Raw genomic sequence first — 25727 nt, 5'->3', positions numbered from 1 at the left:
GTATGTTGCCCATCCTATGTTAAAATGCTTCTATTTGTGTATTTCATGATGCAATATATATGTGGGCTAGAAGATACAGATACATGTGCTAACTAGCTTGGGTGATAATTGATTTGTGCTGCAAAACCATAAAATATTACTTCTTAACCTGTATCTCCACATTTGAAACACCTATGATATTTCTGCCCTGTATGTGTTACAATTAACAGAGTGTTGTACTGGGAATTTGTAGACCAACGTACTAGAAGTCACAACTGGTAGGTCTGAAAGTCACTGGGTAACTTTGGTTTAGTACCTCATCCTCATAGCCTGATACTCCAAGTTGTCATGAGCATGATGTATGGAAAAGGAAAGCCAGGTACACTGGTTTGAGCTGTCTGGAGGAATGATGAGATATAAATGTAGCAAACAAACAGACAGGTAATAAACAAAGCAGGTAACTATAGTTGTAAGAATGTTGCTCTTAGAGTAATTCCAAAAGTTTGCTGTGACAATCCACATTGAAACTCATCATAGCTGCCTCAGAAGATCCCAAACGTAATGGGCATCATTCTAAGAGGTAAGTTATCACTGCGAAATTTTGGACTGAGTGTATCAAGGAAGCCACCTCAAAATAATGAGCTTCACTGACATGTTTCAAATCAGCCAGTGTCATTTAGATGCCTTTTCATGCCTGTGAAACTAAACACATGGAGTTGCACTTTTAGCAGCAGTATTTCTATATTCTAATGTATGAACCCCTTCTCTAGAGGCCCACTTAAACCTAATCATAGTGCCCAGATATAATTGAAACAGTATTACTCAGTTTAAAGACCATGTAAAGATTTCCTAAGTTCAGTTGACTGTGAACCTGAAGAACTGGAGATATTATCAGGGAAGAATGCAGAAGGATGATAGTAATGGTGTCAGAAACCGAAATGCAAAATACCTTTGAGTAATTTGCAAGTAGTTACAACATTATAGAAAAAAACAGCAAAGGAGGAAAATGAAATTTTAAGATTCTTGGAATCAAAGGGAAATTTAAAGCAAGATTAGAGGTGCTGAAAAATCAAGAGAAGAATTAATTTTATGATTAAGACAAGATAAAGATATATGGAAGCAATATATTGATAGAGAAGAGAGGCAAGAATGACAGATTTCTGTACTCGGTATTTTGTTTTAAAAAGTATGGAAAAACAGGATGGTTTCTATTTGGCAAAAGCATCAGACAAGGATGCATTTTATTTATCTAACCAGCCTTTACGCAGAACCTTACATAAAGCTGGATTAGAATCAGGTGAAGGAAAAGTGAAAATGGGAGAAAGAGATATCAGTACTTTAAGATATGCAGAGGACACCATATTACTGGTAGAAAATAGCAATGATTTGAAATAACTACTGATGAAGGTTGAAGAAAGATGAAAATAGGATTATAGTTAAACTTTAGGAAGGTAAAAGTGAATCAACAGTGTTGACATTCAATTGATGAAAATTGAAAAAAAATGAGTTTGAAAGGACAGCTGTGGACAAACTAGAAGAGATCCCTAAGAGTATTGGGAACAGAGGCCAAGATCATGTTTACTATGATATTCCCAATTATTGTAGCAACTGTACATGGACTTTACCTGGTGGCTTTGAAAATAAAAAGTAGTGCATGGGTTGATCTATACGCGTGTATAATACTGCTTTTCCCTCTTCTTGGCAGTCTTCTACCTTTAAAGTTGCTACACAGCAAGAGGTGCCTCTACAGAATTATGGGGGCCTCTCGCTAGAATCTGTGTTGTGCCAGAGGGCTCTCTTTCACTTCCCCCTGGTACTTTGGGTAATGTATGTGTATGTGGAAAGTTGCATGGGGAGGAGTGACAGGTAATTGTACTTGTACTAGCACTTATGAACCTGAATCCAAACCCATGTCTGTTGATCTTACTACATTTCATTGTAGTTTTGATGTAACTTTAATCTTTTATCTTGTTTTCTTATGTTGTTGCATACATTTTATCCATTTAGCAAAATGAAGGAGAGATTTTAAATTTTCCTAGCCAAGCAATCATGTTAGAGTTTTCATACTTTTGACAGTGACTTTTATGCACGAAGTAAAAGGTAGGATAAATGGCCTACTTCTGTCTGTTTTCATTACTCCTGTCTTTCTGTGTGCTGCTCCATCTTTTTTTACTCTGTATGCCTAGTGGGATATTAAAGGTTTTGTAATTACTTCAGTAGGATCAGGAGTTATTGGTTGTTTTTGTATGATTTCCTTTTTTCCTGATAAAACCAGACTCTATGCTAAAAAGTAGAGTTTTCTGAAGAGTTGAAGCATGGTCTATCTCTGCAATATAAATATCGTTTTTGTTCCAAATTGGGGACTTCACTCTGTTTTAAAATTTAGGGGAAAAATAAGTATTCAAGGGTTATCAATATCAGAATTTTTAAAATTTTCTTTCAAAATTAGTATTTTTGGCCTTGGAGCAGCGGTCCCCAACCTTTTGAGATTGCGGATCAGCTGAGCCTCTGAGGAAGGCAGGGCACTCCCCCGCAGTCGCATGGGTGCATGCAGGTGTGTGTTCTCTTAGGCGCATGCATGAAGTGGCAGGGAAGCGCCCACCCGCATGCCAGTGCTGGCGGGAGCGCTTCACCCCTTCACAGTACACAGGAGCGCCTGCACACCTGAACACCCACCTACCCCTTCACGCGGGCACTCAGGCGCATGCGTGAAGGGGTAGGGGAGCACTCATGCTGGTGCTGGCACACACGTGCATGTGCAAAGCAGCTGTGGGGAGGAGAGTGCGTGGGTGGGGAGGTCTGTCTCCACAGCCCGGTCTGGCGACCTCTGCCTTAGAGTATGTAAATTGCAGGAATAGTCAACATTTGGAATTCTGCACAACTTGCTGGCTTTGTAGCAGTAAATGTATTTTTATTAACGTTATCTTCAAAATTATTTTTCGATAAAAATAATAAATAATTAAAATGAAGTTGGGCTGCAACTAAGTTAGAACACTCTTGCCTTCAGAAGTATATTAAGCTTAGATGATGTAGGCATTGGTCACAGTTGCTGTGTAGAAATTGGACCCCTTTGGTCCCAATTGTAATGGCAGACATGACCCAGTGTATGGATGTCATTACATGTATAATATCATTAGTTGCCAGGCCTGAGGGCTTGAAGTCTCAGAAGATTGTCATGCTTTCCTGGGACATCAAGCAGGGAGATCTGTTCCATTGGGGAGGGAGTATGTAATCCCTTCCCCAGAAATTCAGCCTATCCGGTCAAGGCTAGGACTCTCTGGCTTAATGCAAAGGTAGTGGTCTATAAGTTATATTTGTGCAACACTGGTGAATGAAAAAGCCAAATAACGTGGGGAGGGAAGTTGGGAGATAGCTACTGGGTGCATCCACTTGGGCGCATTGTGCAGAGTGCCAGCACTGTGATTCATGAAGCATCTTGTTGCACAAACCCTGTCAGCAGCAGTAGAGTGCTTCACAATTCCATGTGCACTGATGGTGAGTCTTTTGCAAGAGATAGAAATAATATTAGAGTCTGTAAAAATTTACCAAACATATCAACTGATTAGTGAGCCCTAGCAGGAATAGCAGTAACCACTACAACTGCTGGGGGCAGTTTGTCATCTGCCTGGATGCCAAAAATGCTCCTTACCCTGGGCCCAAGCTGCCATATTGTCTAGTTCATTAGATTTTACCCAAATTCTGAACCCATTTACAAGGATTCACTTCATGCCCAACTCCCAACCCATGTCTATTTTACCCTCATGATATAATTGGGAACCACACTTGTTAAATGCCAGTGGCCTGCCCCTGTGACATCAACATCACAAATTCTCTTGAGATTTAGTCTAAGGTTTCCACCCTGAAATCTCAGGGAATGGGATGCTGTTGATCTGGTAACCCTAACTAGCATGTTATGGTTATGATTGGCAGGAAACTTATCAAGTCTGGCAGACAGACTAGGAATTATCTCTATAATTATGCTGTACTTCTGAGTTTCTCAAAGTCCCAGTAAGACTACAGGTGGCATCTCCTTGCCCTTCTCTCCAATGTGAAAGAAGATCAAGAATTTATTTCATTAGTTGATTTGGATGACTAATTTGGAGTACTTCCAAAGCTGAGTGGGATAAACAGGACTTCAGATATGGGTAAAGTCAAAACAATATGGTGATGGGAGCTACATTTTGGTTAACAGTGAGGTCTTTTAGCATACTTTAAATCTTATCTTTTGAAAGGAATAAATATAATTACATTTTTCCCTGTTGCTCCTTTACTCTTATCTTTTTTCCCCATCTATCTGTCATCAGAGAAGCTATGTCAGGAAAAAGAAACTCTGTAATTCTTAAGTAGAATAAATAATATAGAGCAATAAGATTCTGCATTTATTCAACAGGAGTAGTAATTTGAGGTAAAAAATATCCAATAAAGCTACCTTGTGCTATTCAGTGGGTGAGTGGTATAGTGTGCAGTTTGGGGGAGATAAATTAAAATTAGAAGTTTAAATTCAGTGAGAAAGTTTCCTATTTGAACAAAACTAATTACATTAATGGCTGTTTTGACAATGCAATAATACCTCAGTTTTGACTCCATAATAGTGAGTGCATATGTGTATGAGAAAAGGTACTTGGGTAATAAATTCAATTTAATTAGAAACACTAATATAATAGCAACTAAAACATGAGATCAAAACTATTTCTTGTTTTTTAAAATATTGTGGTAATTGTAATGAAGAATAACATAAAGCTATAGAGATGAGGAAGAAGGAAACCAAGTATTTTTCCATTCACCTTTATTACTGAGCTGTGGTTATCTGAACTTCCTTTTTCTGTTATCAAAATCTCTCAGCTAAAATGTCAGTTAAATATGCTGAATTACCAGACTGCTTTAAAGGCCCCAAAACACACATTTTGTGGCACCTGTGCTTAGTTGGAAGAGGTATAAATATACATTAAAATACTCAGGACAGCTCAGAGAATGGATGAACTTTCCATTGGCCTTTTTGGTGGTGGCGGTGGTCGTCACCATCATCATCTTTTCCATTTCTTTTCCAGTGGGTTTCTAATGGTATGTGTTTATGTTGAACAGGGTAGTTTTTCTGTGTCTCATTATGAGACTTGTGGGCAAATATCATTGCAAAATGCTTCCAAAGAGATTAAATACAAAAAAATTGTGTAGTTGCAAAAACTTTTAATTAAAGAAAAAAGTAGAAATAAGCATTGTTCCATTATTACTTCATGCCTCAGACAGAGATAGAAGACAAGTGCCACAGGCTGGATGAACACAGAAACTCAAGAAGTGTGATAATTGCCCTGAAATGTACTGCCTTAAGGTGTCTTGCCGCAATGACAGCAAATTTTTTCATAATCAGAAGGAGAAGAGAATTTGCTAGGAAACGAATACATGGATATGACATAACAAACAGACAGTCAGAAATTCTGACTTACATCTGCACTTCTAAAGCTACATCAGAATGTCAAGAAACATTTAATTTGGCTGACTTGGCTGAAATCTTGTTCCAGAATGCTGTCTTTTGCATAGGCTTCCAAAGGATTTAATTTTTGTCGGTAAAGGTTGGCGTGATTCGCTATTTTTCCTGAATTAAATCTAAACTGATTAAAATAAAACTTTAATGGACTGAACAACAACATTGAATTTTGGATCATTCAGCACAATATGCAACATGAAGTTTTCATTAGGTATCCGAATTCTGGATAATAGTCATGTACAAAGTACACAACTTTATAAATTAAGAACCAAAAGCAAAAAATCTTGCCAAAGATGTCTTACAGCGAGAGACCTACTGAAAAAAAGGGGTTACATAATCCTACTGGTGGATTTTCTGCTGAAAACTGACCATTCCAGGCAATATTTTTGCCTCTTAAAAAAAGGTACTAATGGGGCTATGATTTTTTAACTGGGGGAAAAATCTACTGAAGGGGAAGAAGGTTAAGAAATGTTTTTGCAGAAGAAATCCGTTGCAAAAGATTATCTGTAAGTCTTGAAAGGTGCAGAAAAGGTAACAGAGATGTTAAGAGGTTAAGGAAACCTTTCTATGAGGAAAGGGTACCACTCTGCAATTCAGAAAAAGTGAACAAGGAATGGCATTGTAGAAGGGTTTAACACACTGCCTCACACTGATTGCAGGATTGGATCATGCAACTGATTTGATGAGGAGGAGCCTGCCAGAGGGGAGGAACTATTATCATTTTTTTAAAAAGGATACAGATAATAAAAACAATGAATTTCATTAAAAAATCAAAGGTAATACGACTTTGAATTGGGAAATTAGTTATTTTCCTTGAGTTGGGGTTAAAAATAGGCAAAAGATCAAATAAGCTAGGGATGTGCATTTCATATTTTCTGGCCTACAAACCTCACAGTTTTCCTTTCTGGGAGTCCTCCTGCAGGATCCAGTCCTTGTTGTTGTTGTTTAGTCATTAAGTTGTGTCTGACTCTTCGTGATCCCATGGATCAGAGCACACCAGGCCCTCCTGCCTTCCACTGCCTCCCGGAGCTGGGTCAAATTCATGTTGGTAGCTTCGTTGACACTGTCCAACCACCTCGTCCTCTGTCATCCCCTTCTCTTGCCCTCACACTTTCCCAACATCAGAGTCTTTTCCAGGGAGTCTTTCCATCTCATGAGATGGCCAAAGTACTGGAGCCTCAGCTTCAGGGTCTGTCCTTCCAGTGAGCACTCAGGGTTGATTTCCTTCAAAATGGATAGTTTTGTTCTCTTTGCAGTCCAGGGGACTCTCAAGAGTCTCCTCCAGCACCACAATTCATAGCATCAATTCTTTGGTGATCGGTCTTCTTTATGGTCCAGCTCTCACTTCCATACATCGTCGCTACTGGAAATACCATCATTTTGACTATGCGTACCTTTGTCAGAAAGGTGAGGTCTCTGCTTTTTAAGATGCTGTCTAGGTTTATCATCCCTTTCCTCCCAAGAAGGAGGCATCTTCCACTCCTTACAAATACAGTACTTAAATTGCACTCACCTGGGAAGAAGGCTTAGCTGGAAGAAGGCCTGACGTCCTCTTTAAAAAGAGGAAATTGCTGTGTTGCTTCCTTTCCATACAAGGAATACGTCCATAGAATTTTGTGGTTCCTTTATTTTGGTGTGATATTTTATAAGTACTGTCAGTCCATGTTTGTCAAATGATTGGAACAGGCCATGAAGGTAATGAATATATATGTCTTTTAAGATAATCAAGATTAATATTTTCTATTCCTTTGAGCTATGTTAAGTCTGGGGACATTTAGGGTCTCTCTTTTCTGCAGAGGGGGGAAATCAGTTATACTTTTAAGAAAATCTTAACTTAAAAACTGGTTGTCTGAATTTCCCCAAATTGGCATAAAGCAGGAACAGACTGTCTGCAACATCGGTGTCAGATTTGGTGCTGATCCAAAGTACAGTTTCAAAGTTATACTTTTTCTTTGGTTTGCCCTCGTTTGTAGAATTGCCTTGTAGAACGTTTATTTGTTCTTTTGCACAATGAAGTCTTAACGTGGGTATTTTTCTGGATTAAAATCTATTTTCTGAAGTTCACAGTTCATTAGCTTTTTTTTGTAAAAAAATTCTGGTTTATTTTGGAAAGTATGTGGATGTTTTGTTATTCCAGAGCAAAATTAAAATTACTGTAACCATTTTGAAAAGAAAAAAAAAGTCTTTTCAGTTTGCTGTGGCTTTTTCTTTCCCTTGTCTTTTTTTAATCAATGAATTTGTCTTACAATGATGAAATTGCAAATGAAGTCAGGTCCAGAAAGATTAATTTAGTGCTGCTCACAGCTGTGAAGACTGTTGAAATAAATATCCCCTGCAATAATGTGTTCTTGACAAAGGGCATAACAAAAGAATGATTTCTATTCAGAGATAGAGGGAATATTTATTTTGCATGTGGGGGGAGGGGTAGTGGTCTGTTTCTGCGACCCTGACCTACTTTTGTAGCTGCTTATTATTCAGCTATATGTTCAAGCTATTTCTGTAATTTCATTTGGCAACTTTTTCCTGCCTGTCTGCTCGTAGCTAATGTTAAGAACACCTACTGCTGCATTTTGCCTAGAATCATATTTTTCTATGTGTATCTTTTTAAAAAAATAAACAAATCTTGCATGTTCGTAACTCAAAAAAAGGAACTCTTTTAATTGTTACCAGAGAACTGCCTGATTACAGACTGAATGTCTCGTCCAGGCCCTGCCATAATTAGTAACCACTGTTGACATTTAGATTTAAATTGAATTTTCTTCTAATTAAACCCAGAGGGGGTTGATCCTCTCAGATGTACAGGTTAATAAAATTAGTCAGAAACTGTTAAACAGTAAGCTGAAATCTCAGAGTGCTCTGCCAGTATATTGTCAGAAAATCTGTAATTAATAATAAAAGGATTCATTAGATTCTAGAATTGCCTTTTTGGTTTTGGTTTGCATATGATTTTGCTGCAGTTATTTCTTTAATTGGGTTTATTTTCTTTTGATAACTATAGTAATACCAATTTCTGTAATACATGTGAATGTATAATTGAAAGCATTGTACCACTGTTCATCCATGCCTTGGAATATAATGTTTAATAACACAATCTTGCATCTTGCAGGCATGCAGTGACTAATAATTAAATACTTATAAAGACAATACTAGAATGGATTAAAATTTAAGCAATATTTTCTCTGTAATAACAAACCATGTAGGGCAGATGAGATTTTTTACCCCATTTATACATTTCACCATTTTTTGCTCAATTAGTAATTTTAGTTGTCTTAATATATGCTTGCAATATTATTTGTTCAAATATTGTGAATTGAATTGTGATTTATTTATTTCAGCCTGGCTAGCAACCTGTTATTGTGCTTTCTAATCCTACTTAGAGGGGAAAAATTGTGAGAAATGTGATGATAATTAAAGCTTAGACATCAAGATAATATAAAAGCATAACATGCAGTGTTAGCATAGTATTTACTTGGATGGCCAAGGTAAAACAGGGCAACATTATGTTTATCTGTACTCTAGGTTTTCCATGTTGGAAAAATACAGTTTGAACATTGGGTGGCTGGGGAGTGTGCTCAGTATCTGCCATTGAACTCAATTTTTCCAATTTTCCAAGTGTGGAGATGTAGCTCTGCACTACATAGGTAATAATTTTTTGTGTTTCCTTTAACCATTCCCCTCCCCCAGTCTCTCCCCCCCCCCCAAACAGTTGAGATTGGGCAGATATCTCTAAGTTTTTCTATGCACTTAAAAGGGAATAGCTAAATTCCAAAGCCCTCCAGCATAGCATAGATCTAAATGATCTCCCATTGCATATGATGTATTATAGGGAAGTTAGTAGTTAGGTTACACAAAGTTAAATGTTTGCTTTATTTTCAGATTGCACCTTGGGGTGAAGACTCAGATGCACCTGTTAAACGATGATGATAAAATGCATTTTATTAAAAATTAGCTCCCGTATCTGCCATGGTATTATCAGGAGTTCTTTTCGAAATTATGCTACCATCATATACATACCTATACTCAGAGGTAACTCTCATTGAGTTCAGTATGTCTCCCAGTAAACTCAATAATTTCAGTTGCTTAATTGAGATTGTTGCTAGCCCTCAGCATGCTGGGCCTGACAATGGAGTCACCATCACCACTCACCCACTGTCTGCTGCCTGAGAGTCACCACTGTAACTGACGTCTTTCTTTTTGATGTCATTGCTGTCACTGAGAGTCTCCATAATCTGATCATTCATTTGGGTTCCATGGTACTCATTGAGAGGAAGTAGCAACTTTTTGTCTAACCTTCCCCATAATGCCTGACTCCAAGAGCTCTGGGGCCAAAGCATTGGTGCCAGACCTGTTTGAGGTGCACCCAGGCTTTGGAAGTAGGCAGTGGAAGGGAGAAATGTGCTGCCATCATTACCTTTGACCACCCTTTCCTTTTTCATCTTTGTGAGTGTTATGGGAATAAGGGCAGAACAAAAAGTGGGAGCTGGTCATGCTTCTCTATATCCCTGCCTTCTGCAGTTTGACAGTTTGCATCAGTGTTGAATGGATTTTGATTAGAGTGTGGTAATTCCAAATAGTAAGTGTAGGTGCAGTTTTAGACTTTGGAATAGGCTTCAGACTAGCTTGTGAAAATGCATCTATTCAAATATGCCTATGTGCAAAACTGGTTAAAGATAAACATCATGGGGAATTGTTTGTAGTTTAGCAATGTTTCAAAATACAAGTGAAGCAAATAAAACCTGATGATGATGATGATGATGATGATGATGATGATGATGATGATGATGATAGCATGCCATCAAGTCAATTTTGACTTATGGAAACCCTTTCCAGCATTTCCCAAGTAGAGAATCCTCAGAAGTCATTTACCATTCTCTTTATCTGGGGGCATTCCGGGACTGTCCAGCTTGCCCAAAGCCACTCGGACTGACTCTTTCCCTAGGAGGCAGAGTGGGGCATTGAGCTCCCAACCTCTGGCTCTGCAGCTGGGTGCCTAAACCACAGAGCTATTCAGCCAGCTAAACAAATGATTAGAATACAGTACAGTGGACCCTCGACTTACAGACGGCTCGACTTTACAGACTTTTTGAGTTACAGACTTCTCTGGCTGCAAAATTTAGATTCGACTTGCAGCCGGAGAATCAACTTACAGACCAGAAAAAACCCAAAATGGAACAAAAATAGAATAAAAACCTCTGGTTATGGGATTAATCGGTTTTCAATGCATTGTAGGTCAATGGAGATTCGACCTACAGTATAGCCTTCTGCTGTATCTAGTGGGTCAGTGGTTGACACATTGTAGTCTAATCTTACTAGTCATGAGGAAAATGACTAAATAGCAAACAAGATCCTATTAACATCAACTGCTTTGCATCATGATGGGGCATTATAGTAACTCAGAATCACACTTTGTTGCAGAATTCTTCCAGAACTACACTTAATGGCTAGAATCTTACTATAGTGTATATGCCTTCTGGCATTAACATAAATGGAGTACATTTCCGCAGTGATTTGGCTGCAGTTGAAAAGTCAGTGCTTGTTTCTCTTTCACACACGAGTTGGAAGACTTGGCATGCAACAAGAAATACAAGTGCTGATTTCTTGGGGCAATTTGTCACTGAAAATATATGCCATTGGAATTATGCCAGCCTACATATGTGATACAATTCTAGCTCCACCCTACTACTAACCCTCAGAACACTGGAATTCCAACTGGGCCAGAAAATACCCAGAACTGAGCCAGTATAAGTCAAAGTGTAATTACAAGATGTTACATAAGAGCTTGGAAAATTTCAGTGGGATGTTTTCCATTCATTTTTGATGAAAATAACTTGATAAGATTTTAGTCTTTACAAAACAAATACTTCAAGAAAATCCTTTGGTTACAGGGAATTCTTGGGAAGTTTGTCTTATTTCAGTGAACACCATTGCACTGTTCTTGTTGAAGTTGTGTCTTGTGTGTTGTGCATATGGGTTTAACAATACCACTTACATTGAAAGATAACGGAACTGGTCATGCAGTAAGGTTTCAAGAATGTGCCTTGATACTGAAGCTGCACAGTTCGCCCCTTGTATTGGGAACACCCATGCTGCCATCTACAGATGGCACACAATAGTACCAGTACATTTGCATGTTCTTCTCCTGAAGCATTTTATAATGCCAGTAGCCTGAGACGGCCCAAACTGTATCATCCTGTGCTAACAGCAGGATTTATCTTGCCCTGAACACTCCAGACAACGCATCTGGGCATGCACTGCCGCTCATACTGCGCAGTTCTGTGGGCATATTTCCAGCATTGCTCTTGGAGTGCATAATCAATGAATATGTCTCTGTCAGTTCACATCTGTGGTTGCTTGACATGTAAATATTCTCTTTGACAGTTTTTGGATGACTTCCCTGTTCTTGTACAGAAGTTGCTGTGATTAAGTAAAGAGCAGTGTTTATGTTGGGGTGGGTGGGCTTACAATAATGTGCTATAAAACCTGTAATTCGAATGGGAAAGATTTGTGTTTCCATCCCCCACTTCCATAGGTTGATCGAATTCTATTCTATATTCATAAGCAGGATTGCAAAGAATACTCACTACATTCTTCATTCTTGTTGATTTGGGTCTCTCCACTTGATCCCCACAGGATTCTTCTTTTCCAACTGAAGTGCTATTTTTTCTCATCAGGGCGTCCATACTGTCTGCATAAAACATGTGTCCCTTCTTTTTCAGAAGCAAGGCACACACAGAGCAGGAACTGTAATGGATATTTAAAAGATACAAACCCTTTCACTGATGCTTCTAATCCTTAAAACTCCATGCAGCAAGGCCACAACCATTGTCATTTTGAGTGAGTTCCATTATTTGAGTTAAAGTGTTATTTGCATTAAAGTGTTGTTTCAGCACAAGTTGCCTAACTTTACAGTCCCTCCAATTTTTTTCTTCTTGTTGTTTAGTCGTTAAGTCATGTCCAACTCTTCTTGACCACATGGAGCACACCAGGTCCTCCTGTCTTCCGCTGCCTCCCGGAGTTTGGTCAAATTCATATTGGTAGCTTTGATGACACTGTCCAACCATCTCGTCCTCTGTCGTCCCCTGCTCCTCTTGCCTAGACTCTTTTCCAACATCAGGGTCTTTTTCAGGGAGATTTCTCTTCTCATGAGATGGCCAAAGTATTGCAGCCTCAGCTTCAGGATCTGTGCTTCCAGTGAGCACTCAGGGTTGATTTCCTTCAGAATGGATAGGTTTGATCTCCTTTCATTCCAGGGGACTCTTAAGAGTCTCCTCCAGCACCAAAATTAAAAAGCATCAATTTTTCATTGATCAGCCTTCTTTATGGTGCAGCTCTAATTTCCATACATCGCTACTGGAAAAACCATCGCTTTGACGATCCGGACTTTTTTCGACAAAGTGATATCTCTGCTTTTTAAGATGCTATCTAGGTTAGTCATCACTTTCCTCCCAAGAAGCAGGCGTCTTTTAATTTTGTGCCTGTTGTCCCCATCTGCAGTGATCATGGAGCCCAAGACAGTAAAATCTGTCATTGCCTCCATATCTTCCCCTTCTGTTTGCCAGGTGGTGATGGGACCAGTGGCCATGATCTTAGTTTTTTTTTTATGTTGCGCTTCAGGCCATTTTTGCGCTCTCCTCTTTCACCCTCATTAAAAGGTTCTTTAATTCCTCCTCACTTTCTGCCTAACATGGTATCATCTGCATATCGGAGGTTGTTGATATTTCTTCTGGCAATCCTAATTCCAGTTTGGGATTCATCCAGTCCGGCCTTTCGCATAATGTATTCTGCATATAAGTTAAATAAGCAGGGAGACAATATACACCTTGTTGTACTCCTTTCCCAATTTTGAACCAATCAGTTGTTCCATAGTAAGTTCTGACTGTTGTTTCCTGTCCTACATATAGATTTCTTAGGAGATAGATAAGGTGGTCAGGCACTCCCATTTCTTTAAGAACTTCCCATAGTTTGCTGTGGTCCACACAGTCAAAGGCTTTTGTGTAGTCAATGAAGCAGAAGTATATGTTTTTCTGGAACTCCCTGGCTTTCTCCATAATCCAGAGCATGTTAGCAATTTGGTCTCTAGTTCCTCTGCTCCTTCGAAATCCAGCTTGAACTTCTGGGAGTTCTCAGTCCACATACTACTGAAGCCTACCTTGTAGGATTTTGAGCATAACCTTGCTAGCTTGTGAAATGAGTGTAATTGTACGGTAGTTGGAGAATTCTATTTCACTGCCCTTCTTTGGGCCTGGGATTTAGACTGATCCTTTTTAATCTTCTGGCTACTGCTGCGTTTTCCAAACTTGCTGGCATATTGAATGTAGCACCTTAACAGCATCATCTTTTAAGATTTTAAATAGTTCCACTGGAATGCCATCACTTCCGCTGGCCTTGTTGTTAGCTGTGCTTTCTAAGGCCCACTTGACTTCACTCTCCAGGATGTCTGGCTCAAGGTCAGCAACCATACTATCTGAGTGCAAAAATAGCTTGTTCTCTCGTGGGTCAAGAAGAATAATTTCATATTTTTGTCTCCTCGTATGTGAAAGCAAGACAAGCAGGAATTTACAATTCTACTTACAAGCAATATCAGAAATCCTGTAGTAGGTTGCAGGTAAAGTAAGCGCATTTGGAACTTAGAGAGGAGTTGACTCATTAAATCCCCATGGATTCAATTGGCCTTCTCTAGTAGTGACCGACTGACCACTGGATTTCTGCCATTGTATTAATTTGGGAAATTTTGTCCTTCTGTTCTTTACATTTCCATTAACTTCAGTTAATCATCAAATTGTTAAAGCAAAACCAAGTATTATAGGCGTGATCCTTTATTTCAGTAGTCTTCTCTGTCTCCTGAAAAATGCAATTTGGAATTTAAGAGGCTATTCATAATATGAAATGACTTCTGTAGTAGTGCAGGTTTTTTTTTTACAATTATGCATAATACATTCTATGTGACTTCTAAAGATGTTCACAGTTTTATGCCATCTCACTAATGACAGTGACAGAAGCTTGTTTATGATGCAACACGAAACCATGATTTGGGACTATTTAGAGCATACATACTGTTTCTCTTCATGTGCTACAATCCTTGCCTTTCTGTGTCAGTCCAACTCAGCTTCCAGTTTCACCCGAAACTACACACTGTAGCCCTTTTCAGCTGTTTTGAGCCCTCAAGCCAAGTAAGGCTAAAAGGATGGTAGGGATGTCAAGATGCATGTAAGCCCTGCTCTCATCTCCTTCTTGTCCAGATGTAGATCTTTGACATTTAATGTCAAAAGTTTAAATGTTGCCATCCTAACCATAGCAATCCAAGCATATTAGATTTATAAAATAGTTATTTATTTTATTTATTCATTAAATATATTTATATGCATCATTAATATTCTCATAGAATTCTCTTTATTGAAGACTATAATGAATGTGCATATGGAGGCAAGGATGTCATTCATACTTTCTAGTCTTGAACTTTGAACAAGAACTTCAGAATGGACTTGGAGATGGCAATTGAACTGTAAATGATATGTGCCAGTCATAATGGTCAGTCCTGGTTAGTAGTCGACAACAGCCATTTACAAATTATCCATGTAAAGTGTGCTGCAGTAGTTGTGCGTAGAGATTTGCCAGATGGGAGATCAATAAAGCCATGCCATCTCTCTCCAGGTAATGTTGCAGATTGGCGCACTAATCCATAAGGAATTCTGTGCCATGAGAGGAACCTTTACCTCTAGCAACAAAGATAAGTCAAGGATAACTTCTGAACTCTGAACTTTCTCATTTAGAGAGTAGTACTGTACAAGATCCACTCAAGAAAAAAAAAAACAGTTATTCACCCACAGTAACTCTGTTTAGATGAAGCTTCCGTTTATTGGCCATTACCACAGCCAGACTCATTTTAAGACTCAGCTTCTCTATCCTTCTCACTGAGAAAAGAATTAAAGTGAGGAATGAACTGGAGACAGTTGTTTAAATACTGCTAACTCCCTTGCTTTTGTGTGTGTCAGCGTTTCAGCACGGGAACTACAAATAAAGCTCTTTTTCAAAGTCTTGTGTTTTTTGGAATCATGTTTGAGATGCAACCACAATTAAAGGCACCTTAAGTAAAGAAGGAGCGAACATTTTCAGGCTGCCAACACCTATGCTAATTTAAATAGGTTGGATATAGGAGTGTTAAAAAATCTCTTTTACATGCCAAAATGTTTACAGACTTGTTGAGTGTTCGCTGGCTCCCATTAGATTTATCACCTCCAGCACAAGAATGAGACAAAGAGCATCTTTTTTGTTGTTTGGATTTTTGTATTTTGCACCAAATGTCTCTTTGCAAAACAGCTATCATTTACTTTTGCCAGACAATAAGCCATATAAACACTGGCTCATTGATAAAAAGAAACACACCTCAGCTAAATGCTTCTGCTTTATCAAAATCCATGCAAAACAGTAGTATTATAATTTTATACGATTATATATTTTTCACACACAAAAAATGGTCTCAAATGTGCAAATTCTTGGCAGAACTATTTGTCATCTGCAGGTGTGTGTGTTATATGCCGTCAAGTTGGAACCAACTTATAGCAACCTTAATAGGGGTTTCAGAGTAAGTGAGATATTTAAGGAGTGTTTTTTCCAATTCCACTCCCCTAGTGAGTTTCTATAGCCAAGTGGGGATTTGAACCCCTTTCTGTAGAGTCTTGGCACATCATTCTGTCCACTATAGCGCACTAGGAACCAGGGATCTGTGACTATCAATGTTTTCCTGACTATAAGTGGGGTACCCTTTCACCGCATTCAGACATAAGTTCTTGTAAAGCTTTCAATCCTGTGCATCTTGCATTACATCAGATGACATGTTATCCTGCATGCATCCTGAAAAAGTAAAGGAAGAAAGGTCCACTCACCTCTAAAAAGACAGCCTGCCCTTTGTTCATATATTCTGTGCACACACAAACACATACAGAGTGAAGACGACACATCTTTTGCTTACCCTGCCTGTATTACTTTTTTATCTGTATGTGTTTTAGTCTTATAAACTATTTTGAGTACCAGTCATGTGGAAAAAGGCGGAGTAGAAATCAAATAAACCACATTTATGCAACTTCCATTCATTCATTCTTGGACCTAGAGAAATAAACAATCCAGATAAGTACTTAATGTAATTTATGGATGTTCTTATGAACGCAGTTCAGCAAGTCTTGTTTTTTGCCTTTGTTTTGTTTCAAAGCCAATAAATAGCTTGGCTAGAAATGAAGCATTTTCACTTTTAAATTCATGTACTGCAAAACATTTCATGCGTTGAGTTTTGTAAAGATTTGCATATTTTTTTAATATAATAACACCTGATACATATTTTTTCTGCCTATATTCTTAGTTTACCTTTTTTTTAAAAAAACCTTTAGATTTTTTTTCCAGGAAGAGTGCTGCACTCAAAGGGGTGCACAGAGTGAGCTGCTTATGTTATTGCTGTTAAAGAACAGAAAAGAGAGGGAACCAGAGAAAATTGCTGTTGATGAGAATCAAACTACACTTGTTGCTTACAATTGATTGTATGTTCTTCAGCCACAAAGATAAATTATAACGCAGATATACTGCAGTAGAAAAGTGGTCTAGATGTCAGCAGCAGTGAGACTATTTTTATCTTTGGGTTGTAAACCATAGCTTACAGTAGCTGAAATGACATTGAACTGTTTTTGATTTACAGCTGGGAGAATGCACTGCAAGGAGCAGATGTCACATTTTATGTATTTGAAAGTATCAATGCTGATGAGTTATGTTTGAAGATTTTGTGCTCTTGAGTCAGTATAATAGAATGATTTCAATTTTTGGAGAACCCCCCCCCCAAACAGGGATTTCTATCATTTTAGTGGTGTTCTTGAATTCTCTATCAATCCACATTTTATATCAAATAATTATCCTGTGATGTATATTCTTTTCTAGCCAGATAATCAAGGTAACAAGCCTCCTTCCTTCTCTTAACACTAAAAACCTTACATTTATTTTGTTTTATTTACAGCAATGAGGAATATAAAGTATAGGAGAAATTGAGCAAAGGTATGCCCAGTGGTTATGAACTTAAATGTGGACTAAATAATTCACATAGAATTAGTTATTGTAATTCCGTCCTTCATTACAGAATGAGTTTATTTGACTATTATTGGTCAAGTGGCTGACAGCTTCTTAAAAATAAATGCAGTTTTCATTTAAATGGAGGGGGACATGGAAGGAGCCTCCCCGAAGAATGTGAACATATTTGGGTGTCCCCTGGGCCTGATCCTTTCATTCCAGAAGCACCAGCATGAAATTGTACTTTGACAGTGGCCTGCAAGCAGCTACCAATAAGAAAAATCCGTTATGAGGGACAAAGGTAACCAGAATCTCTATTACATAGAAGGCCTGTCAACACCTAAAGAAGAGCTACTGCATCAGCTCAGCTAAGATATGGCTGTGATGTACAGGGGTGCCTTGCAAGATGAATTTAATTTGTTCCGCGGTTAATGTCGTCTTGTGAAAAATTTGTCTTGCGAAACACGTTTTCCCATAGGAATGCATTGAAATCTAATTAATGTGTTCCTATGGGCAAAAAAAAGTCAGAACAAAGTCAATTTTGGTTTACAAACGGTTTATTAAGTGCCCTTTAAACCCATACATATTGTGCAGATGATTTAAAAATTTTCAATAAAAAAACTTTAACTTTTTAAACATCATAGGAAAACATTTAAAAATCAGCAAACATGAGGCAGGAACAAAAAAAATGGAAAACATTCACCTTGCGAAGCACAGCCATAGGAACATTTGTCTTGCTAGTCATCAACCCCATTGCCAAAACCATTCGTCTTGCAAGTTTTTTTGTCCTGCAAGGCATTCGTCTTGTGAGACACCACTGTAATTTGCATTCAAGAAGAGCATAGAAACAGCAACCAACAATGCTCCAAAATATACGGCATGAGATATTCAGCTGCCAGATGTCATAGACAGTATGAAAGTGAAACTGACCTCCAAATCTCATTTGTCATTGTCACAGAACAGGATGATATTGAGACAATAACAGTGGAGCTAAGTAATTGCATGTTATGGTCCATTTACTGTACAAACTACTTAATGCAATATTTTCCTTTAAAACTGGGCAATTTTCATAAGCCAGAAGTAAGCATCGTAACTGAAGACTTTAGTTGCCACAGTAATTTCTGGGGATATACACTTGATGATAAGAGTGAAGAAGTGGAGCTAAAATGGGCAGAAGTATCCCAACTAGCCCTTATTCATGGCAGCAAACGTCTCCCATATTTCACTAGCAACAGGACTATAACTCAGACCTGACATTTGCTAGTGGGCCTGTAGCCCAACAGTGTGTGACATTAGTCTGTACTCTAATCTGAATATGCAGTACCAACCATTGATGTGTCAAATTTTGATGGTGATCCAACTATCAACAGTACAATCAACAGTATCTGCAGGACATACTGTATAATTGGCAGAAGTTCAATACAACATTGAATAGAATTCTGTCAAGCATTTGTTGTGTCTCAGAGGCCTATGGCCCATTTCTTAAGGCAATGAAAATATCCCAACTGTCCACACCCCAAGGATGCAGAACAAACTACCTCCAGTGGGTAGTTTTATTAGAAATGGTAATCCAAATGAATAATTATTTTTCACTGCTTGAACAACATCCCTTCAGTGAAGAAATCCTTTTGGCCGAGAAGTGATTAATTTCTTCAGTCTGAGACACTAAGAGATAATGGGTTAAAAGTCATGAAAGAAATTAATGTGCCAAGAAGCTGTAAAAGGGGCTGGAGATTATCAGAATAATCCCAACCCAACTAAAAGCCCTGTTCATGCAAATATTTCATCAAATCAAATGGTCCAGCAACTCCTCATTAATGATATGTCTGAACTAGAGATGGGGGTATTTGTATTTGTATACAAATATCCCTGCACAGGTGTTGTTAATGAGGGTCCAGCCCTATGGAGCCAGATGTTCCACTCACCGATCAGACGTGGATGGTGCGATTCTACAAATGGGTCCATAGCGCACAATCCGCTCTCCACTCCTGGCAGGAGGTGGGAGGACAAGGTCGAAGAATGGCAAGCAGATCGCGGGCTGCGGACCCATTTGTAGAATTGCACCATTTGAGTTCCTACTCCAGTCCTCTGAAGATGCCGGCCACAGAAACTGGTGAAATGTCAGGAAGAACAACCTTCAGAACACGGCCAAAGAGCCTGAAAAACCCACAACAACCACAGATAAATTGCCTCACCAAATTGCATTGATTCAGTAAGCCTGCTGTGGTGTGATTTACTACACTAAGCAGCAGGATTTTAACTAATAATACACTTCATGAGCTATTAGTCTGACCTAGTATAAGGCATATTAGGTTATATTATTGATGAATAAAGTAGAATAGGATCATTCACAACATAAAATAGTGTTACTAATTCCCACAGATTGTTCCCAGAACTAACCTAGAACTGATTGCCTAGTCCTAGATAAAATTATGCATAAATAGAATATTGTTGTCTGTTGACCCCTTTTATCCTTCTGAGAATCTGACGTTTAGAAGACTGGTAGACACTCTTAGTTTATAGTCATTGGATAGTTCTATTTTTCTATTAAGTTGTCTAGTCATCTTTGAAACAGGTTATATTGTGTGCCATTATCACATCACCACCATCTTATTCTGTAGATGAGGTCTCAGAGAGGCTACACCTTCATTTTTTTAAAGAACTAAAAATAGATTTCTGGAGTTTTTGTGGTTAACCCAAATCTGTCTTTGAACATGTTGGATCTAACTGTTTTTTTCCCTGTGCTTCTAATATTGTCCTGCGCTCTTCCCATTCATTAAGAGAGCTGGCTTTGCTATCAAATGCATAACTTTGCAGCAGGGTTCCTTTTTGTTGATCTAGATAAATATTACTGATGTGCTCTGTTTGATAGGAAGATGCCTTATTTTTTTCTGTCCTATATTAAAATGTACTGATGTTTGATATTTTTGTTAGTATCCGCAACCAGAAATAAGAACAATGACCAACACCATGCTAGGTACTATTTAAATGTTACATTCAAACACATTTAAAGCTTTATGTGGAATTGTTTCATTAGAATATGTAAAGAGAATAGCATATAACTCCTTATGTTTAACCAAAATAACTTATATCTGAAAGAACACTCTTTTTAAAAGACATATACCTAATATCATATCAACCATTTCACTTTCTACTGTTAGGTATAACTGTGGTATTTTCAGCTTCATTCACTCACCCTCTGCACTAGTTTTCAATTTCATTCCAAGTTGAAGAAAATCTGATTCAGTACAACTTGTTGAACCTTGTACGTATTTCATTAAATGATGGACGTGAGTTGGGAGACGCAGGAAACTTATCACATTTTGTCTCAACTACATGTACGTGTGACTGATTGAGATTTGGTAAAATAAATACATTGGAACCTCGACTTATGAACTTAATCCATATTGGAATGGTGCTCGCAAGTTGAAAAGTTTGTAGGTCGAGGCACCATTTCCCATAGGAATGCATTGAAAACTGATTAATACATTCCGGGGGAAGAAAAAATACCAAAAATTTTTTTAAATAAAACGCTACAAGTCCCATGCTGGGACTGCAAAAACAAACAAACAAAGAAAGAAATCCAAAAATAAACATCGGAGCAAGTCCCACACTGGGACTGCAAAAAATAAATAAATCAAAAACCAAAACAACACAGAAACATACCCCCCAGCCCAAAACTACCCTCCAAACACCACCCCGATCAATTTTTTAAAAAGAAAAAAAGCAGCACTTACCAGTCCAAAGCCTCCTGGGGGTCCCCTGCCGCTGTGATCGCCGCTGCCGTGATTGCCACTGCCGTGAAGATTGAGCCTGACTGGGGTGCTTCAGCTGCTTGCCCCCAGCTGCGGTGGAGGTAGCGGTCACCCACTTGCTCTGCGCCACCCTCCGTGGGCCAATGGCAGCAAATTCAAATGGCAGAGGGCAGCAAGGAGTGAGTGGGAGGGAAGCGGCCGAAGAAACCCGGCCAGCTCAAGCCTCCCGGCACTAGGTGACCACTGCCTCCTAGGGGTCCCCCGCCATGGCAATTGGTGCCTTCAGGCTTTTGCAGGGGTAGACCGGGCCTACCAGGGGGAAGCCTGAAGGTGGCAATCGGTGGCAGCGGGGGACCCCAGGAAGCCTCCGGAGACCTCCGAAGGTGCCAATTGTGGTGGCGGGGAACCCCCAGGAGGTCTCCGATGACAGCGAGGAAGTGCTGAGAGACCTCCCAGGGTTGCCCACTGCCATCAGAGACCTCCTGGAGGTCCCTTTTCCTAACCATTGGAGCAAAGGAGCAGCCTCTTTGCCACCAACGGTTTGAATGGAACTAAAAAAGGCAGGGGAAATTTGAATTTCCCACCCTTTTCCCCTGCCTTTTTTTGTTCATAGGTCGAGGCTCCATTCGCAATTCGATGCAAATTTTTGCAAATGGAGCCATTCGTAAGTCGAAATGTTTGTAGGTAGGGACATTCGTAAGTCGAGGTTCCACTGTACAAGCTTAGCAGCTGTGTGCATTTATTAATGTACTGAGGATAAATACACTGTGTGTGAGTTTGGTGCAGAGCTAGTGAGAAACCAGCCACACTGTGCACAGAAAGAGGTTGTCATATGTTACATTTCAGTTCCCAAATGGGCAAGTGAGCAGTAAAGTTTGTCAATACATGTCTTCTTAGAAGAATAACTTACAGAGGTTCATATCCTATATTTAGCCCATCTAACATGATTGATTCCAGTACAACAGATAAACATACATATATATGGTGTGGAAAAATTTTCTGTGGAAAAAATACAGCACTGATTTTTTTTTGATTTTTTTTTTGAAATACAACTAGTTGAACATTCTGCTTCACTGGAAGATGGACTTGAGTCTGTGGGCACAGGCACCTTACTGCACTTCTTGACTACTTGTGACTGATTGAAAAGCAATCTCAATCAGTCACATTTCCAGAAAAAGTTTCTGCCTCACATTTCAGGCTATGTTCCAAGTAGGTCAGGATTTCTACAGAAATTTGTATAAATATTTCTCATATTAAATTAAAATGAAAACATCAAAGCAGAAGACAGCTTATTTTATTTTCATGTATTTTATTTTCTTTATTGGTTCCACAATAAAGATTTCAGAGTTGTGCCCAGTAAATTAAAAGAACCAAAATAATAATAATAATAATAATAATAACAAATACAGTGGTGCCTTGCTAGAAGATGATAATCCGTTCCACTTAAATCACTGTTTAACGAAATCATCGTCTAGCGAAAAGCATTTCCCCATCGGAATGCATTGAAACCTGTTTAATGCATTCCAATGGCGAAGAATTGTAATTGTCTAGCGAAGATCGGCCATAGGAAAGCTGCTTTGCCAACCGCCGATCAGCTGTTTAAATAGCTGTCTTGCGAAGCTTAGGTCCCGAAAACACCCGTTTTGCGAGCACGGAGGGAGCTGTCAAAATCGTTGTCTAGTGAAAACTGGTTTGCGAAGCAGGGACCAAACATTGTCCAGCAAAATTCCCCCATAGGAATCACTGTTTTGTGAATCGCTATAGCGATCGCAAAAAGTCAATGTCTAGCGAAAAAACTGTTATGCGGGGTAACTGTCTAGCGAGGCACCACTGTACATTAATATAAGTGGCTGGAATCTGTGTTCTTTGGACCACACACTCAAAAGTTATAAATGGACAGCCTTGGCATATTACCACTTGTAGATACACAATCATTTCCATTAATGTATACATTAATGTATTCTGCAGTCTTTTGTTTTAACAGTCTAACAGAATATATATGAACTTATGGTTCTAACATATATACAGTGGTGCCTCGCAAGATGATTGCCTCGCAGGACAATTAATCCTCAAGATGATTAGTTTTTGCGATCACTGTTGCGCTTCGCAGGACAATGGTTTCCTATGGACGATTTTCGAAAGATGACGATTTTTCCCCATTGGAATGCATTAAGTAGATTTCAGTGCATTCCAGTGGGGAACCGCATTTCACAAGACGATGTTTTTGCAAGACAGCGTTTTTCACGAAATGAAGTAACATCGTCTTGCGAGGCACCACTGTACTGTGAATCAAAAGGAAGTGGAAAAATTCTGAACAAAACATTTGTTGTTGTTTAGTTGTTAAGTCGTGTCCGACTCTCTGTGACCCCATGGACCAGAGCATGCCAGGCCCTCCTGTCTTCCACTACATCCTGGAGTTTGGTCAGATTCATGTTGGTAGCTTCAATGACACTGTACAACCATCTCGTCCATGGAGAAAACTCCATGGACAGAAACAGAGATAGAAACAAAACATTAGTGGTTTCCAGTTCAGTGGTGAGTTTGGAAAGCCAAGCAGGTGAATGTATATGTTTGTCTTTAAAAAGAAAAATAGATGATCCTGAATAGTATGTATGCAACTGCTGTGTAAAACATGTATGAGGATCTGCTTATATTAATAGTTTACTCAGAGTTAAACATTTAGCATACTCTTCTCCCATCTGTTTTCTTCTTTTCTCTTTTATTTTCATTTGCATAATCAATCAAGTGATAAGAACAAAACTCCACACAAATACAATTTACCAGGAGTTTCAATTACTAGCCCTTTATTCTTGTAACAGTAAATTAATTCAACACTTTTGATATACAGCCCTCCATAAATATGTAGCATATACATATTTTATTTTAAATTTGGAGTAACATATTAGTAAAGGAAAAAACAAAGTTATATCGATAGTATATTAGCTTGCTCCGACAGTACATATTATGTGAAAGCAATGAATAACTGATTATGTATACTTATTTATCATATTCATTTTTTACATAAGTAGCCTGCCCTTCCTTCAAAGTTCTTAGGCCAAAATCCAGTCAGAAGGTGTGTGTGTGTGTGTGTGTGTGTGTGTGTGTGTGTGTGTGTGTGTGTGTGTGTGTGTGTGTGTGTGTGTGTGTTTATATAACTATCTTCTAATTAAATTTCTACCCATTTTTTTCAACCCTGAACTTAAAAGGTGAAGGGATGTCTCAACTGAAAAGTGTCATAATATTGTTGAAGATTTGTCATACACAACTCCCTTTCATTAATAATAACAATCATGTGCATCAGGTCAAAATTTATACTGGAGCCTTTTTGGAGAAGAATCTGATTTTGCATATCCTTAAGTCTGTCTGTCTGTCTGTCTTTTTCTTTCTTTCTTTCTTTCTTTCTTTCTTTCTTTCTTTCTTTCTTTCTTTCTTTCTTTCTTTCTTTCTTTCTTTCATGGTTGATAATGATTGTGTCTTGTCAAGTCAAGTTTGACTTATGATGACTCTTTTCAGTATTCTCCAGGTACTCAGAATCAGTTTACTATTCCCGTCTTCTGGTGCTGCCCTGAGACTGTGCAGCATGCCCAAGGCCACATAGGTTGGCTCTAATTGCAGGAGGCACAGTGGGGAATTGAACTCCTCCTGGCTCCACAGCCAAACACTTAAACCACTGAGCTAGACCTGGTAAATTTCTTGAAGAGTGGTCAATGGAAGTTGTGGTTCCCATCCATAGGAAAAGCTTAAGATCTGACCCTAAAAATTGTTGGCCTAAAGTTTCCTGGATGTGATAATTAAATTCTATGTGAGTTCAATTCTTTGTTTTCAACTATATGTTTGGGGGGGGGGGGGGGAACCCTGATAATGGCTTTGGCTTTGGATAAAAACTGGTCAACTAAAGAAAAAAAGAGTCAGCTTATGGGCTTTTCCTTGCTTGTTGTCTCTTTGTCAATGGTACCGAGCACAAGATGATATCCTTTAGATCAGCAGTCCCCAACCATTTTGGGACCGTGGGCCAGCTGAGCCTCTGAGGAAGGTGGGGCACCACCTGCGCTTGCGTGTGCCTGCTGTCTCTCGGGCGCATGTGTGAAGGGGTGAGGGAGCACTCACGTCGGCGCTGGCACGTGTGTGTGTGCGCAAAGCAGCTGTGGGAGGGGGCGGGAAGTCTGTCTCTGTGGCCCAGTCTGGCTCAGGCCACGGACCAGCACTGGACCACAGACCAGGGGTTGACAACCTCAGCTTTAGATCACCCATTCTCAAACCTTTTTTGGCCATGGCCATAAACACAATGTGAAAGAAGTATAGGCTGAATCAGGATTTATAAGTTACATAATAAACCTTATAAGTTGGTATGTGAAGAACTATTGTTTTATTGTATATGTTGTGAGCTGCCCAGAGTAGATTATGTCTAGATGGGTGGCATATAAATGCAATCAATCAATCAATCAATCAATCAATCAATCAATCAA

The 25727-nt window shown here is 38.9% G+C and overlaps 1 protein-coding gene across 4 annotated transcripts in view; it reads left to right on the top strand.

Moving 5' to 3' along the window:
- Nucleotides 1-25727, top strand: part of TOX (thymocyte selection associated high mobility group box) — a 249230-nt gene that overhangs the window by 68759 nt on the left and 154744 nt on the right. The window lies entirely within an intron of this gene.

Source organism: Pogona vitticeps, chromosome 4, assembly GCF_051106095.1.
Source record: "Pogona vitticeps strain Pit_001003342236 chromosome 4, PviZW2.1, whole genome shotgun sequence".
Lineage (NCBI taxonomy): Eukaryota > Metazoa > Chordata > Lepidosauria > Squamata > Agamidae > Pogona > Pogona vitticeps.
This window is presented reverse-complemented; position numbering and strand designations above follow the sequence as displayed.